This window comes from Notolabrus celidotus, chromosome 10 (assembly GCF_009762535.1).
Source record: "Notolabrus celidotus isolate fNotCel1 chromosome 10, fNotCel1.pri, whole genome shotgun sequence".
In the NCBI taxonomy this organism is placed as follows: domain Eukaryota; kingdom Metazoa; phylum Chordata; class Actinopteri; order Labriformes; family Labridae; genus Notolabrus; species Notolabrus celidotus.
This window is the reverse complement of record NC_048281.1, coordinates 21,718,625-21,737,330: the sequence shown is the minus strand read 5'-3', so window position 1 is coordinate 21,737,330 and position 18,706 is coordinate 21,718,625. Positions and strand designations below refer to the sequence as shown.

General features: G+C 38.5%; 1 long non-coding RNA gene across 1 annotated transcript; it reads right to left on the bottom strand.

Moving 5' to 3' along the window:
* Positions 1 to 1,503: 1,503 nt before the first annotated feature.
* On the bottom strand, positions 1,504 to 5,426 carry LOC117820664. Its single transcript, XR_004632816.1, has 3 exons — positions 5,322 to 5,426; positions 3,689 to 3,808; positions 1,504 to 2,143 (listed from the first exon to the last, which is right to left on the bottom strand). It is a non-coding gene; the product is annotated as an uncharacterized LOC117820664 (long non-coding RNA).
* Positions 5,427 to 18,706: the final 13,280 nt, after the last annotated feature.

Below are 18,706 nucleotides of genomic sequence, written 5' to 3'. Positions count from 1 at the left end.
TAAGATATGTAGAAATGCTGACCTTTTAAAAACTGTAGGAAATTAAAATGTTCCTTTGCTGTCTCTGAGAATTATGACTTCCAGGTTTTGCATAAACAACCAATTCTTTTTGAAAAAGTTGATTTTTTTTTTCAGGCATCACAGACCAACCTTTGGTTAAATGATAAATCATGTAAACTTTTCTTTATCTGTTGATTGAAGAAACATTTACATCTAATTGTCATGTTGACTCTTATCATGTGTCTGGTTATGAATAAATCCTGTTATAAAATGTATATAGTATGATGATCATCTAGATTTTTCCCATGTAGGTGGAACGTAAAGTGCTGGAACATGTTTAGGAGAGACACACAAAAAAAATTAGTTTCTGTTATATCATATCTTTTAGCATACCCAGTCTGTGAGCTTCACATGGCGTATGTTTTATGTACACTTTCTCATATGTTACTTTGCATCTCCAAGAATTAATTAATGAATAAATAAATGCATAAAAAATAGACCTACTCTATCATAGTTCTGACTAATTGGCCTGTGATTAAAATAATATTCAGATTGAGAAAAATGTTTACATATAATTGCACATTCACACATACACATTTCAAATGCTTCATTATTAATCAGTAGTTGTTAATATAAATTAATTGAAAAGTTTTCAGTTCTTTCAATGTTGACTAAGAAAAAAGCCAATGTCATTATGCTTTATCTCATCTCTGAAGAGGAATAAACATGTGCAGTGCTGATTGGGAAATAATTGGGGTTTTCTTCTCATGTTCCTTTTTCTGTTACACACCTTAAAAGATTGAAACACTGTTGGATGTTGTGTACTTTTTTGATATATCCTGGATTTTGTTTTTCACTGATTAGAAGCAGGCAGAACAACTTTGTGCAGGTCACAAATGTTAGTGTTATACTAGTAGCGTAGTTCTGTTTAGGAAAAGTTGAGTGCATGAGTGTGGACCATAGAGAAGTGAAGGAGGAAGTGACGTCTGTGCGTATAGGTTGTTGGGCATCCTTGTGGATATCTGGATGGACGGAGTGAGAGAGCTGGGAGTGAGTAAGAGTTAGCAGTAGATGTTATCACCTGTGTGTCAATGAAAAGTGTAGCCTGTGTACAGATAATAAACTCAAGCTAGAGTCCTGTGTGCTGTCTACTGCCTGCTTCTGACAAATTAAAGAGTACAGGGGTTAGCCCTGGAGTTGGCATTAACTTTGGCTCTGGAGCAGACTAATAAGTCTCCCCTGTGCTTCCTGACGAGAGTCTGGATGCTGAAGCAGAAAAGGTTAACACTAGGTTTAACAGGTGTGTTTGACTAGCTAGTCAAAATGATTTCACTTAGATTACAAACTTGAATCATTAAACCCAAGAAAGAGCTTAAACCTAATTCATTTCTGCTTGAATTTTTAACTTGAGACTGGGGCTAAATACATTAGTTATATTCTGCATTGCATTGTATCAGGGCAACAACACAGGACAATTGACTTACAATAAACGCAGCATGGAAATTGATGATGCATGTTAAGCTGTATTTGGCTCACTTAGACATACCAGGTACATTGGTGGAAAAACTAAATGAGCTTTTCATCAAAGAAAATGTCCCATCAGGTTGGCAGGACACCTTAAACTAAGTCCTAAAATCACAAGGTAATCAAACCAGAGGTTACATTAGCAACAACACGTAATGCATGATGAAACAACTCTCTATTAATAAACAATGTAACTATGCAAAATGAGCAGCTATTCACATAGAGCAGCCTTCAATAAATTACTAGGGCTTCTTCCCTCTCCATCTGCTGCCACAGCTGAGCTAACACACTCCCACTTCACCGGCTGATGCTTCCATCTCACAGTTTTACACAAACATCACAGCTGTGTTTGAGCTTGTTATTTTTAGGACATGGATCGGATAGTTTATACACTTATTCTAGAACAAAATATCTCAGCGGCTATTGGGCGGATTATAAATTTTGTGCAGACATTAATGGTTCCCAGAGGATGAGGCATACCGATGGCTGGCTGGTGATCCCCTGACCTTTCCTTTGTTTTCACAGAATAAAGAAAGCCTGTTCTTTACAGAGGATTTTGAGGTATTCAGTTATTCAGTCAGCAGTAGAGTTGGATCAGAAGCCTTCACACCTATCCAAGCTGCAGAAACAGAAAAGAGAAATGCACCAGAGTTAGGAAACAAGGTTGATAGCACCTCAACAGAAATAAGGACACTTGGCACAATATGCTTTTCCTGTATTTACATTGCCTATTGCATAAATACAGTTTGTTTTGTAAGCCTTTAACACACAGGAAAGGACAAGTAGGCTTTATACGTTCAATAGTGGATTCACAGGGGACATTGGCAGGAAATCTTCACCATAATCAAACTGATCAGCAGAGAGGGGGCATGATGGATGTGCCAAGAGCCCTGTAATTTCAATATCAGCCTGTGGTTTAAGTTATATTCCAAGGCTAGGAGAGGATTTTTTTTAGCAGGATACAAGTAAATAAACAAAACAGTGTTTATTTTAACATAGAACAAGGTAAATATCTGTTCTATGTTATATAGTCGAGTGAAAAAAAAGTCTTTATCAGCAACAACCTAGTAACAAAATTGGTCGTAATTTCAATAACATCCTGTGTGGAATACCCTGGTTTACACTGTTTTTTGTTGTGTTATTGTCTCATTAAAAATGTATCCATCTATAGTAATGTAATAATAGAGTAATGGCCAGTTTTCTCTAAGGCATGTTTAACGCACTACTTTCAAAAAAATGTACTTGACATTTAATTTATAGTATAAAATAAATTACTATGTTCTTGGTTAGAGAGTAGTATGTCATGACAATGTGGAAACTTAGTCTTCTGTAATGTAATAAAAGGAAAAAAAACAGTAAAAATTTAAAAAATGACCCAGCATTCAGCTCTCGCCAATATTTGTTAATGCTAGTTAGCAACCTGAGACACAAAGTGTTCCTATCAGTTGATTCAAAGTCAGATAAAGTCACATTATACTGCGATAATGTATTGTTAGTAGGTGCTTATGGGAAACAGAATCCCAACAGGGTGAGACAGGACCCTGACACAAAGCTTTAATGGATTTAGGTATCAAAACAAAGTAGTCATTTAACTGTTCAAGGCTTAGAGAAAGCAACATCTATGTCACGCAATAAAGTAGATACACACTTAAATATTAGATTTCCTAATATATTTAGAGTTAATTTGGTCAAATAGTGCTTTAATATAATTGTTTGCTTTTGATTGTCTACACTAACCAAAAATCTACAAAAAATATATTTGAAAACAAGTCTCTAAAAGGGCATATTGAGTAATAACAATTTATGCTGCAAGTTTGTTTCGCAGCAATATATTTGTTAATGGTATACTATATTACAATTTAATATAATTACATTTAATTATATTTATATATTCTATATTTATCCATATATCACTATATTTATTGAGGTTATACTATATTTACTACTATATTTAACTTACACTTATACAAAATACTATAAGTTTAATTTATGTTAATGTATGTTAACAATATATTTTGAAAGATTTCAATATTTTTTTTAATACACTTATTATATCTATTTATTTTTGCTAGGGATCCCCCTTGATGTAGTGCTGAATAAGCAGATCTACCAATGGCAAAGAGCTGTCACTGACTGTGTAAACTATTGTGAAGTGCCTGTTTACCTGCTATTGTCTCAGGGGTACTGTCAAATCTAATCCGGTTTGAGCCTCACTCTGCTCTGCTCCTGCTTCAAGTGGGCTGCATGCAAATGAGTTGTGCTTCAAAGCTGATGGGAAGGATAACTATGGATATAATAAATGTGACATTAAGTGCAGAGACAAAGGCGAGCATTTCACAGTTAAATTACATGCGTGTTTAAGATGTGTGATATTGGCGAGTGTTAGTTCAACTTTGATTGAACAGGATGTCTGAAATTGTCTGCAGCGTGTTGTGCTGCTGCATGGTACAGTTTTATCTTCACAGTTCTAAACAAGCTAAAAAATGATTGATTTCCCTTAACAGAATTGAATGTGCTACAACCAGAGTAAGACTTATTTCCTTAATCCATAATGTAATTGGTAACAAGTAACATAAGCTGAGTAGCATTCAATATCACGTTGAACACACCCTGTCCCTGAGCAAACTTGATTACTTCATTTGCAACCTAATTTACAGCCGCAGGTATAGTTACTTACTGCAGCTTGGTGTAGTATTTTCATAGCTAAACATGTTTTCCAATTGGGAAATAGTGTGGAATTGGATGTTGCATGTGGGAGAGAAGACTAATCCAGAAATGGATGTTTATCGACAAGCTCTCAGCTTTGTAGCAGAGCAGCTGCTGCCAGCCAGAGATTCTAGACAGTGCTCATTGCTAGCCATACCCCCCACACACACACACACACATACACACACAAACACACGCACACATACACACTCGCACAAACAAAACTGCCAACATCTGAGGCTGTTGGCCAGCTGTCGTTTGCCCAAACATGCGCCAATTTATCATCGAGATAAATGCAAGTTTTCCTGGATCATTGTCAACCCGTCACCCCAACGAGAAAGAGCCCATGGAAGTGATATCATTATTGAGTATCAGCTTGACTCTCAGCAGAAGTGTTCTCAGCAGGGAGTCTGGGGCCTTTACTGTCCTCTGTCATGCCTGTGGAAAAGTTGAGATCAGAGAGAAAACAGGAGTTTGACGGACAGTCGGATGAAGTAGCCCAGATAGAGACTCCTAATGGAGATGTCCATCTGCTGCCTTATGCAAAGTAGGACACTCCCTCAAAAGGCAGCAGAAGGGGGGGGGCTGAAAATTACAAGATAAAAGAGTGCTCAGAGAAGAAAATTGGGAGACTTTGGGTTGGAAATTTGTTTGCCAGGCTGTTGTTCTGCTTTACCACCTATGTGCCAAAAGCAGGGTCATGGCCTTTTGATCTTAACAACTTAAAGTTTGATCTAAACTTATCTTAATATTCTTTATTTTAACTCGATAAAGCTCTCCAGAGCTACGATAGGAGGAGGTATATTTATGCAAAAACACATATCCTCCTTGTCCATGAAAAAAGTTAGAGTGATGTATGGGACACAGTTATGCATAAAAGATGAAAATTACCTCAAGTGTAAAATGCCAGGCACTCTATAGACACATACCATGACTGAATATAAATAAAGACAGGCAGGTCCATGAATCACTTCAGTATAGAACTTCAGCCCTGTCCCTTTTATTCCCCGCAGCCTTGACGAACAGCAATAACAGCTGCAAGACAGTGATCAATCTGCATTACATTTACAAACTACTAAAACAACACTCACCTTTTCTCCTTGCCGCACAGCTATTGCACTGTGGCAGGGGCCCTGAGCTGAGCAGAGAAAGCATTAAACTAAAAGGTCAGCCCTCAGTTATTAGGCATGGTGCTGTTTGCTAATAGCTCTGCCCAGAGAGGCAGCTATTGATCAGGGCCCGTCGCTTCTCCAACAGTGAGGAATACACACATTTTGTTTGTTCTCCTTAATTGAGCATGGTTCACCTTGTGGGAAGTCCTTGCGCATGTGTACAGACACACACTCTTCAATGCCACTGCATGTCAGACTAAATCCTTTACATGTGCACACATTTGTGTACACAGACAAACAAATATGCTCAATTGCTGTGGGGCGAGCGAACATAAACACAGACTCCTCAAATGTAACACATGTAATCTCATGGGATTTGTCTGTATTGGACCTTAGCTGAACAACCAATGCTACTGTCTCATCAGATTGTGTATGTAGATGTGTTTCACAGCATAACTGTGTCACTATTAATGGAATTGAGTGGAATAAAACATGGTGCCTTCTGTAGAATTAATGTGCTTTGGTGACAACTGTCAGGAGATTTCAAAGGAATCAAAGACAATAATGACAACTTGGTGTTTTTGTATTGTCCCAAATGTTTCAGCAATGTTGTAGCCCACTTTTTTTTCTAATTGTATTCAAACTTTTCTAGCTCGGTCAAATGTACCTGTTAGGAGTTACCAAGGGACACTATCCACTGGGGCCTGAAGTGTACAAGCTATTTCAACCAGTGATCTCCAGTCTGGTCCTGCTCCTGTTAGAGCTCTAACAAGCACAAAAGCAACCTAAGCTGCACAGGGAGAATGCTCAGAGGGTAATGTACTCACCTGGGAGAGACTGAGGCCCTTTTAAAGGACCACTTATTGTTCAAGAGTTGATTCAACACTCAGAAAAAGAAGAAAGGTTTTCTACTTCTCAGTTAATGTTCTATATTCAGACAGCTTTGTGGACCCTCATGTATGTATGTGTGCCAATAAACGCAAGAAAAGTTTCTCTGTGGTCCGCCTGACAAAAAGCCACAGACCGAGCAGCAAGTACACCTTTGCCTCCATTGTTTGTGATTGTTGTGTTTGTGTCGCGTTCAAAATGACGTGAACGCAGCAGCAGTTTCATGCAGCTGTTTTATGATGACACCGCCCACCGTGAGTTGGTACTCAGCTGGTGGAAAAGGTACCCAAACTGAGTAGAGCCGAGTTGAGTTGAATAGGGCTGGAAATGTGTAATGGAAAAGGGCCATTACATTCTGTCACTCGAGCACTCCATTTAAAGTCAGGCATACGGCTAAATGAAGCTCCCTTCATCAAGGTGGAGCGATCAGATACAGTTAAAAGCATTGAGACAAACTCCCCTCCCTTGCATAAGAGCAGGAACTTGTCTGCAGTTTTGTCTGTACATGTTACAACACGGAACTGCAACTTATGGAGCGTCTCCCATGAAGAACGACAATCAGTGTTACACTTGGTCAGTAAGCCAGCATTGTTCAAGATTTGTTGTTGGAGGGTCTAACAACTCACTCTCACTCCACACTGAGAGGTTTTGGATGGCACTCAGTGTGAACACACAAATGGAAGAGAAGTGTGTGTGCAGTTCATTATGGATGTTAGTGCAGGTTGTTCCCAGAGGCCTACTTTGGAATACCTTTAAGCTCAGTGGCCTAGGAGGTGCCAAAACCCTCAGTTAATTGTGTCTGTTTTTAGTGAGTAGCAGTTTCTGATGCTCACGTCAATTAAAAGCCCCACAGTTCCAACAGTATCCCAGGGAAACATGTGATACACATCACACTGTTCCATTAGCACTATTTTGTTTGAATAAAATGACACAAGGTGAACATGAATAAAAGTTTGGTGTGAGAAACCATGTCTGTAGAAATCAATTACTGTATATCAAAAAGGTATCAACAGTATCAGCGCATTACTTTCCAGGAGGCTGTCCTTTATGCACAATATAACAGGCTTGAGGGTGGGCTTATTTAGTTGCAAGGCCTGTGTTTAATTGGAGTTTTAATGGGGAGTTGCCAGAGATATTAAGATATTCCATCAACCTTCATCTTATTCCCTCCTGAGATTTGTGTCAAGTTTTTGTTCAGGTGTCTGCAAATGAATTGTAAATGGAACCCTGACCACAAGTACAATCAGACAACTGAGAACACAAGCTGACATGTGACTGAGCCTGTGGTTAGTCAACGGGTGGGAACAATTCACCTACGATTTGGACCAGCAGCAAAATTCCAATCCCCAAAGATTCATATGCATGGATAGCTTAAGTTTAAAACCCTTGAATAGTGAAGTCAGGCAGTTTCTCGAGGTTGTGTTTGCTGTGACAACAAATAATCATATAACTCTGAAATTTGTTGCTAATCCGCTTTTTATGGGTTGAAATTTTAAGGCCAATCACACATGCATGTCAGGCCACACCCAGTGCATACAGTATTGGTTACACTTGTTGTTTTCTACCACAGTTACTATTATTTTGTGATAAACATAATGCCGGAACTCCTCCCCCTTACAAGACCTCTTTCTCCACAATATTGAAGATAAAAATATTTATAATGCATCTTAGTTTGAAAACTGAGTGCCTGGGAATACAGAAAGCCAAGCTGACAAATTATTACAGGGAAAAAAAAACATTTAATGCTTCAGTGTAAAATTACTTTTGAACAAAGCCGTTGCAGCGTGGCATAAGAAATTGCAAGATGACAAAGGCAAGCGGTGTTTGCAAGGAACAAAGACATTTGGGAAGGTACCCAAGCAACACAGCTGCAAGTAAGATCAGTCACAATTTGCCTCCAGCATGCAATGTGCTCAGTAAAGTCCTTGTTTTGCTGCAGAATGCTGTTCCTGTGCTTCACATAAAAAAAAGTCAGAGGAGGAAGAGAACACTTGTCTGTGCACTCTCAGCAGAAACATCAATCAAATGTCCAACATGCCAGCTTCTTTCTCAGTCAAACTGCTGGGACCAACAGAAATGTTTAATGGTACCAAATGGGCTTAAATTCAAGCTGAACTATCTTTTTTCACGTTTGCTTATGAATCTGTTTCCAAGAGCAGCTACAGACATGCGGTTATGCATTGTGCATGAGTTGAGAAAGCAAAACGGAAGCTTGAATTTCCTTTAATTCCTAAAAATGTTCTGAGAAGCCTTTTATCTCCAGCCATGAGGCATGTGATAAATTGCTGCGGTTCCACCAAAGCCTTTGTTCTGCAGGAGGTCAATAACTCATCTATGATCACCGAGTGTGACCATCGTGATGCACTCTGATCAAGAGAGTTAGACTCTCTCTGTGATCAACTGCAAATCTGTCATCGCTATACCCAGGGAAACAACCTTAAACAAATCTTCAACAGCTTGATGCCTTTCACGGTTTCATCACAGATATCGCGCATCAGGAGGAAGGTCCTATAAGTGCTCCACACATAAATCATTTTGTAATTATGCATTGTATGCAAGACCCTGGCATGTTGACAAATTAAACAATCGGGAGAGGCCATGGTATGCAGAAAGCTCAACAAACCACTAACTGATAACATGAACTATAGCATGCTGAATGCTACAGTCAAAAAGTCTGCAGGTGAAGATAACGAGATATACAGTATAAACTTCACCACTTGGGATGGCATATTTATATAGTTAAATTACCACTCATTTGCTACAATGGCATATTTAAAATGGGCTGCCCCAGTGAGCAACCAATATAGAAGAAATATATCCTGCTCCCTGTAAGTGTACAATATCAACCAGTAACTCATGCTACTCTACATGTTATTCAGGATGCTGTGCTAGGGTGAGTGTGACTCTTTCAGGTAAGCACCAATGCACTCATCATTAACAAAGCCTCTGGTTGGTGGAAAAATAGGGATTGGTCTAATTTGCATAGAGAAAGGTGGTACCACACTCTTGGATACAGCTTTATTGATTACCAATACTGAGACCAAGGCCAATACTGATCTTTACAAAGAAGGGGGCTGGTTCAGAAGTAGAATAGTGGGCAGTTTCTCAATCAGAAGGTTGGGGTTTCAATCCCACCCTTTCAGCTTTTCTGGTTTTCTGATTTAACTTCTGAAAATTGAAGAAAGCATGTAAAAAGTGATGCAGACTGCAGCCATATCATAGCTGCTGGTATCATCTGACTCAGAATGGTCCTGAATCCCTAGTCCCTTCATGACAGCAGTAGCTCCCTCTGGTCATAGGCATGGGCTTGCTGTTTACACACATACTCCAGGTAACGTGGGACCTCTCTGCTCTCCAGTTTGTACAAAAGTTTCTCCCCTTCAGTCAGGTAAGCCTGACCCAAACAGCTGATCAGTGTACTGCAGGCAAAGGAATGGGTATGTGTTGTGTCTGTGAATCGTGCAAAAATAAATGGGACTTCTGATAGTGTATTGCTGAAAAATTCTTAATAGAGCATACACTTACACCGACTTTCCGGTTTCTCAACAAAGGGGCCGACCTGACTGGCATACCCTCCGGGAAATTCAATTACTGTTGACAAGTACCTCATACAACCCCACTTAACTATCCCTTTAACCGACAAAAACCTAAAGGAGACTCAGACCCTTAGGTGGATAATCATCTGCCCTGACCAGTTGCAAGTACGATTCTTTCAGGGCTCTCATCATTTCAAGACCATTTTTAAAATTCAATTCTCTGATGCTATTAAAACAACATACTAAAAAAAGAAGGTAGTCAATTTCTGAGGCCACAAGTATATTTTAAATATTCATTGAGCTAATATTGCATTTGAGATGGTATTTGGGATTTAACATCAATTACTGTGTCCCTTTTGAACAATCTAACACATTCAAATAATGCACTAGTTTTTGGTGTGGTCACTATGTTCTATCAGTGAGGTATTGGGAATGATAAGGATGCATGATGGCAATATAAACTATAATACTTAAACACATATCTTACGTGATGGTATGTCTTAATACTCATGTCAAAACTGTTTCTCTACAGCAAGAGTTGCTACCATGGAAATGTTTAATTTGAGTTTTTCTTAGAAAAGTAAATATTGGCTGAGATTTGTGCCACTAGAAACGGAAATTGAATAATTATATTGACTTTTAAAAGCATGATTTGAATATAAGTCCACACGTCTTTGAGCAAACATTTCATTAAAGGTAAATTTAAGTAAACAAAGTTATTTAATTATTGTATGTTCAGTCAATGTAGTACCCCTAACACGGTCAGTATGTGTGGACCGGTGTAAACAACTCCAGCGCTAACTTGTCAACACCGCTAGCAAACCAGCTAACGCTAGCTTATTATTAACGTCGTTCTATTCACAGCCAGACACCTTCATCCTGACATTGTGGTAATAAAGTGTTCTTGGCTAAGTTAAGGAGAAGGTTCATATTTAGTGTCAAGGCTTGATGGTGAACTTTTGTAAGGGAGAGACGGTTCTACACGTCTGAATGAATGGAAGCCGTCATGTTACGACGGTCTTTTTTACCCTCCAGGCTTCTGCGGTGGTCATGTGACTGAAAACTGAATCTTTGCTCAATTACTTTTCCTCACCGACGTAGATGACGTAATGGTTGTGCCATGCTGAACTGAAGTTGAATTGTAAAACTGAATCTGAATTGTGCAAACTGAAATAGATTTTTTTATTTGTTTGTTTAAGGAAAATAGAGAGTTGAATTTTCAAGCAGGTTAAATACAATTTCAAAGCAAATAAATTCAGTTTCAAAACATCAATTTCAATTTCAAATCATGCTTTTCAAATTCAATATAATTATTAAATTTCAGTTTCCAGAGGCACAAATTATAGCAAATAAGTAAACTTTTGAATTAGTCATTTAAAGATGCAGTGCACAGCTGGTATGTTCTTATTAAAGCATATTCACATTATTATTTGTATTAAAGTATTGTTCTGGTTTATGATGCTGCTCACTTGCAGTACTTTTATAACACACACATTTACAGAGTGAGAAATAAAGAGTTTGAAAAGAGTGCATGTAAGGAAGAGTGATAGAATAAAAAGGAAATGAGAAAAAGCAGAGCGAGAGCAGAGGCAGCACTGTGGAGCTTATTGGGATTGACTACCCCACACTGCAGACACTTTAATAACTGTTCTTTATGTTATAATAACACAGGGCTGCCCTGCCATGGACAGTTTCAATTTCCCCGCCAGTGTCCATCATATCTTAGGCAGACTAAGGGCTTTGTGTGGCCTAATCGCAGATAGAGTCAGATTGCCCTCAGTGTGGCTTCGTTGGCTGTTAATGAGGCTATTTTCCTGGAGTGAGCACCACTCAGGGGGAACTAATCTCTGAGTGGTGTGAAGTTCAGGGTGGAGAGGGGGCAGAGAAAGGCGTTGAGCATGAAAATAGCTGCAAGACCACTTGTTTTTTTTTGTTTTTTTAGCTTTCTCATTGGTTGTCTATAAAGAGATCTGAGGAGGGCAGATAACAAAGAATCTTTAATGTTGCACACATGCAGCCTGAAGCCACAGGCTGGTGTCATCATTCATTTATCTGAGTAAGATGTATATTATGGCAAATGGCTGGTTAGAGACTTAATTACAGTTTATGTAAATTTCACTTGTCAAAAGTAGACATTCCCAGAGATAATTTCCTCTTGGTGTTTCACCCTGACGTGATATGGTTGTGTTAGTTGTGTGTTGGTTTGTACCCCCCACTCAGTATCATTTACATATGTCCAAACTTCTTACTGATCAGTTTGTGGGAGGCTGTAGTGCTGATTGATGTCATGCTTGCTTACTGTGGAATCAATCGCACCTATTACACCCTGGCTGACTGTTAATGCTTCTCTTTCCACCAGTATGGGAGTCCACATGAACAGCTTCTCCTGTACAGAAGTTTAAGTTTGGTCGTGTTTCTTCTTATCCTTTCGAAAGGTGGAGGTTTGTTGTCCTGCTGCTTTTGTTGAACAAACTTTACAACCTGACAGTATTCAGGTCCAACTGGTTTCTCTTTACCACTATACCAATAACTTACAGTATTTCTCAATAGCTAAAACACTAAACCCTATAGTCTGAACTAAATTCCTTAGCGGCATGCACCCATGTATTGAATCAGTCACTCTTTTGGCAAAACCATAAGCCCTTTTCAACTGTTAGACACAACTTGCAAACACATTCTCACTCACTAAAAAAACATGTTGCACTGAGATGCACTTGTGTTGCATAATGGTAAGTACAGGGAGCAAAAGTTAAACACATTTGTAGCACAGGTGTCACAGCTTAAACACAACCACTCAATACTGATCACACTTGTGGCTAATGATGTGAGGAAACCAATATAAGCCAGTTCAGAGAGCGCTGGTTGTTGAAGGTTGAACAATGGACAGAAATAATCTGAGAGGCAGAGGAAGAGTGTGTGTAAGAGGTGGTCGAGGAGGAAGAGGAGGGGAGCGAAATCAAGAAAGACAAAGAACAGTAACTTCTGATGAAATCCAAGCTACTGTGATAGACCATGTTCTTCTCATTTATATTTGTTGTCACTTTATTTTTACTGGATACAGGAGCTACATTCAAAGAGGATCTTTTTTTTTTTTTGCAAAATTAATTTAGCCTACTGTGAACAATAAACATGATTTCTACAGCTTCATGTCCTGAGCATTGTGTTTTCAGTTTTTTGATGCAGTGTGTAATGACTGCTCAGTATTGTTTTTAATTTTGATTGAAGGAGGTTTGAGAGAGATTCAGAGGTTAGGTGAATGTAGTTTGAAAATTGGGTTTTGTGCTTACAGTGTTGAGAAAAGTGTGGTGGATGTCAAGAAATATGTTTTAGCAATTGCAAAGTACTGTAATATGATGTGTTGCTTTTGGGTGAAGGTAACTAATCACACCATTTAGGTGTATCAGTGTGTTTTTCTCATACCAGGAAAGTAAAGACTTAGTTATTTTTACTTTTATGCATGATGCTGATACTGACCTAATGTGCTTTGAGTCAATTGTGAAAAGTCACCTGTCAGTCTCCATCTGTCCTGGAGATTTAATCTTGACTTTTTTAAAGTGTCCCACCTACAGGGGGATCAATGAAAAAACCATCAATTAATGAATGTTAATTTACTTAAAAATAATTTTAAAACGCTCTTTTAAATATATCAATAAACATCAAGACCTAGTTGCTCTCATCTATCATCCAAATGTACAAACATAAAAGAGAAAAAATGTAAAAGGCTCTTTTTCCAAGGAAAGTGAGTTTAGTAAATGTCACTGTCAAATTAATATATTTCAACATAACAGAAAATGCTTGCACTTCACAGTGATTGTCTAACTTCTGAATTAAGGGATGATCAAGTATTTGTATCTTCCCCTCTCAGGACTCTCTCTCTATTTAGAGTACTCTGGTCTGTCCATTCCATGTGTAAACTGTGCTCTCCTCTCCTCCCGTTTGTGAGGCCTGTCCGTTTTCTAAGTGCACCTGATAAAGAGAAGGTCACACGGCTAAGGTCTTACCTATTCTGTGACTGACACCTGGATCCTGGACTTATAGGTCCAACAGATTGGATGCCGTCCTTGAACTTAAACAAATGTAATTTTCGTCTGTGTCTTTAGTTAAAGCTGTCTCATCCTATTTACTATATCATAATTTCCCATAACTGCCCAGTGTACTGTAGTTGTCATATGCAGATATTGTTGAAAGCTAAGTTTGAACACACTGGGCAGGTTTTGTATTCTATCTTCTCATTATTAGCAACTTTCACCACAGAGATGAAAGTATAAGAGATTAAAACACTCTGTGAACAATTTTCCTTGATACACCCAGAATCCAAAACATTCAAAACATTTTCCCACTACTTTCTGTCAACAGACATATTGGCAAATGAGTATGATTCATTGGTTTCACTAATGATCTGAAATAATTTGACTGCCTGCCGATGATTAATAGGAGCTTCAAAGCATCTAGATTCCCCTTATTAAATTTACTCTTAATTCATCTCCAGCAGCCTGAGCCAAGTGTAGCTTTGTCAGATAATGTATCGACTGCTATACACAATGCCATACACCAGTGTGAGTATTAAAGAAAAATTACAAGAAAATGTGACATACTGTTTATGGGTAAAAGGGGAGCATATAAAAAAGATGAAAAAGGATATAGATTTATGTATCATTGCATAAGCTCACTTTCTAACTGCTTCAGAAAACACAAAAATTAATGATACTGTTTTATTCAATAGACTCTGCAGCTGATTGAGATTGAAAAGTGTAAAAAAGGGGACATTTTTAATTTCACAAAGAGATATTGTGACGTTGTCTTCCATTCAAGACCTGCCAATAACCCTGTTGATATAGAGTAAACCACTCTCTCCCCTTGCTCAGTCATCGTGACTTTAGTTGGGCATGAAGATTTGAAGTTAGTGACAGTACAGACAGATAAAGGAGAGAGAGAGGGAAAGACAATTAAACATGTTTATGGCCTGGTACCAAATGCCTTGGTGTCCATAGCAAATTGATCTATCTGTATAAACTGCACAATGGTGAATTATTTTTCATGACACACTCATTTGAAAAATATAAAGGCTCAGTGTAATGCATCATTAGGTATAGAGGCGTGGCTGATTTGACAGGTGGGGATGTTGTAGCTGTTTTTCAAGCGGCTAGGCTATGGCATACACTACACTTCCAGATGGTGACTTACATCTTTTATGCTTCCTATCACCTTTTCAGAAACCAACTGATATCATCACTGTGACTACATCCATGTTCATTGTTAAATCCCCTTAGACTTAGACTTTATCGTCCCCTAAGTGAAATTATTTTCCACAGCCCCTTCTATGTTCCACAGACAAAGACACCACAACACAGAACCATAGACAAAATGTAGACGTAGTATCCGTGACGTCACCCATCTGTTCCTGAGCGCTGTTTTGAAGCCAATCGATGGCAGCAGCCATATTGGAAATGCGGAACTCAACCAGGCATAGTGTGACGTAAAGCTTCCTAGCCAACAGCTACCTGTTCCCGTCCGGGAGTCCAGTCATTCATGTCCTTATTTGGGCAAAAACTCATCATCTTGATATCTTCTGAACTGTTGCGTTAGAAAACAATTCACCCCCGTACAGTGTGTGCAGACAGAGAAATTATCGACGTAGAGCCAAGCCGTTTTTTGGAACAGGCTGTAAACATGTGTATTAATGCTGCAAAGATTGTTACAATGTTACAATGTTACAATGTCATTTAGCAGACGCTTTTATCCAAAGCGACGTACACACGAGAACAAGAACAACACAAGCAAAGATCTAGACAAGAGGTAACAAGATCAGTAAGAGTAACAAAGTGCTTCAAGTCAATTTGATTGTCTTTTTTGACTTGGCGTGTATGTGGTTTCCGGTGTTTCTGCAGCCAGCCTCAAGCGGGTTCTCGAGGAATTGCAGTTTATAACACTTACGCATGGGCTTCATAGTTTGAGACCGAAGTTTGCCGCTTGCACAGAAAAGGACACACACAACGAGACCAGCAAACTAAACAACATCAGCATTCAAACAAACAAAGTACGCAGTCTGGCCTGTTCAACAAGGCCTTTATTGGTTCAAAAGTGTGTTGGTCCACAGTAAAATATACTCAGTAAGCTAGATTACCAGTCCATATACAGCTATGTGGCGATGCACCCAGTCAACCAAAAAAAAAAGTTAAAAACATCATATTTTTAAATAAATATCTGATTAAAACATCTGCATATACAGTATATAGCTAATGTCATACGCCTGCTTATGCCCACAGTCAGTAAGCCCTTACCTCCCCTGCATATACAAACAAACAAACAAACAAACACATGCAGTGACATAAACATTATAGGATGACTTCTTACGCTCAGGCGGGCAAGGGAAAGTCTCATTATAGCCACAACTTCCATGGGCACTGTAGGAAAAGTATAGACGGAAGAAGGGAGGACAAAACTAAAGTGGATTGAAGAGAATGAAAGCCACAGCTGCAGAGGGGATAGAGAAAAGTGGGCACAGTATAACTGAGCCTGTTCCAGGCATCTTTTTCAATTTGTGCAAGGTATAAGAATAGGAAACTTCATAGCTCTGTGGATTGAAAGGTTTTAGTCATTCTTTCAACCAAAAATATCTTGAAAAGGTTGATAAGTGGAGTAAAGAGTGACAGCACGACATACTGTACATGGAAAGAAAAGACATTAGCAGTATGGTGTGGTAAAATACTGGTGACTTAGACCTTGGCAGGACAGGATGTGTCTTTGTGTGACGGATGACAGTTTGGACACTTAACAACTGGCCACTTGCTGCCACTGACCTGCTTCTGTGGTGTATTTTGGGAAATCTCATTTCCTGTCGCCTCCAAAAGGTTATCATCTACATTTAGAAAATGTGATTTTGATGAGGCCTTTATTAGTGACAGTGGAGACAGGCTGAAGGGAGGATAGAGGTTGAGAGCTGAGAGACGGCTGAAGAGCTAATGACTTGATGGCTTATCTCACAAAAGGTTGAAAGCGTGGTGGAAGGCAGGTAAATCTAAACCCAACTGTTGCTTTCAGTTTTTGTCTGCTTCATTTGTCTCCATCATAAATCAAAGATGTCTAAACCATCATTACCCATTACTTATCAATAATTCATCAATATTAAACTACAATTTAAGTAATTTGCAGTTTCTACTGAGATCACTTCGATTTAATTTTTACTGTGCTGGAGATTACTGATACTCTCTTTCTGTAACAAAAAAGGCTTTGCAATCTATGGACCATTGTTATAATTGACAACAATAACAAATTGATGGGTCCTATTACATATACACCCAAAGTGTCTTTCTTATTTCCTGCCCAACGCAGTTGTTATTTTTACATCTAGCAACCACATTGTGTACAAATCAATTCAATTCAATTAAAATAACTTTATTTGTCCCCAGGGTGAAATTTAAGGCATGTATGAGCAGCATTGAATACAAGAAACAGAAACTTAAATTATAAGGATTGTAAAAAAGAAAGAAAATAGATATTTCAAAAAACAAAATTGCAGGCGACAGTATACCCATATATACACATATATACACACACAAAGCAAATCAACCCATACCCATGTTAGCACCCATGTGTTGGTCTCAAAATGATGTGGAGTTAGGCGCATTGCTATCTTGAGGACACAGAAAGTGACTAAGCCTAAGCCCAACAAAAACCTGGTCCGGGGTTTGAATAATTAAGTGCCTCGTGCGGAAATGTACATATCACTGTTAATTTGGGTGATTACTTTTTTTCAGAGGGATTGTTTCCGTAGATATTACATCAATCCAATCAACTTAACTAATTGACCTATTATTTTTTTCTGCATTTGTAGGGGAAAATGGAGGGAGATAAGTTAAACCTGCTGGCTCAAGTTTATTGTATTTAAATAGAAAGGTTGTAATCTGTGGTGAAATAGGAATATGTCTGCCTGCAGGTGCAGCTGCCTGCCTGCTCTTAAGGGACATGAAAGCAGAAACATTGACTGGTTTGATTCATTGTATGCCAAAAAGACACCTATGACTAGACAAGGGCTTTAATACAACCTTTTTAGTGCCCTGCGCCTCACTAAGCACTCAGATTTTGTGCCGCTTAACTGGCAAAATAGTCAGAAAAGCCCTAATGAACTTGTTGTTAATATGTGCTCTTAAATATGTGTTAAAAATTGATTAAACATGGCCCTATATTCACAGTTGACCCATAAGGACTATAGCAATGGCAAGGTATTATAATTTAAGTTTAAAGTTATTTGCTACTATTAGATGTGCTACAACTAAGTTTTATGGATAGCCAAGGAGACCAAAGGATAAATTGCCCTAGCTTTTGTTGTATTCTGGTTTCCCCTGTATTGCTATCACACAGGGCCATAAACAGACTAGATTTTGTTGCGATAAATGCAGAACTAAGTCCATCAGAAGAAACTGGTGAAGAAGGCCAGCTCAGTCCTGGACCCTGTGGAGGTGGTGGCTGACAGGTGAATTATGGCCAAGCTGTCGTCTCTGATTGACATTTTTTTCTATATATATATTCTTGTTGGAATTCTTGTACCGTACACCTTCTTGTTTGCTGCTGTAACTCCCTTGCAGTATGAACAAAGTAGTATCTTATCTTATCTTATCTTATCTTATCTTATCTTATCTTATCAGGGTCAGTTGAACTTGGGGTCAAGTGTGAATTTAAAAATGTTAGTATGCTAATATGAAATTATCGTTTTGAGACATCACTGATGTCATTCCATCTTCAAATTTTCAGGATAATTAAGTTGTGCTTAAATGTTGGTACCCAGATTCCCATCATCCAATAAAGTGGCAAAGAGTAATTACTGTAAGGTTAATAGGGATTGATTTGGGACAGTCCTATTATGTAATCATTCCATCTGTTAGATTGAATAGAGCTTCTGTGCTTCCTGGTCAAACACTGACCCAGACTCACCACTAGTGA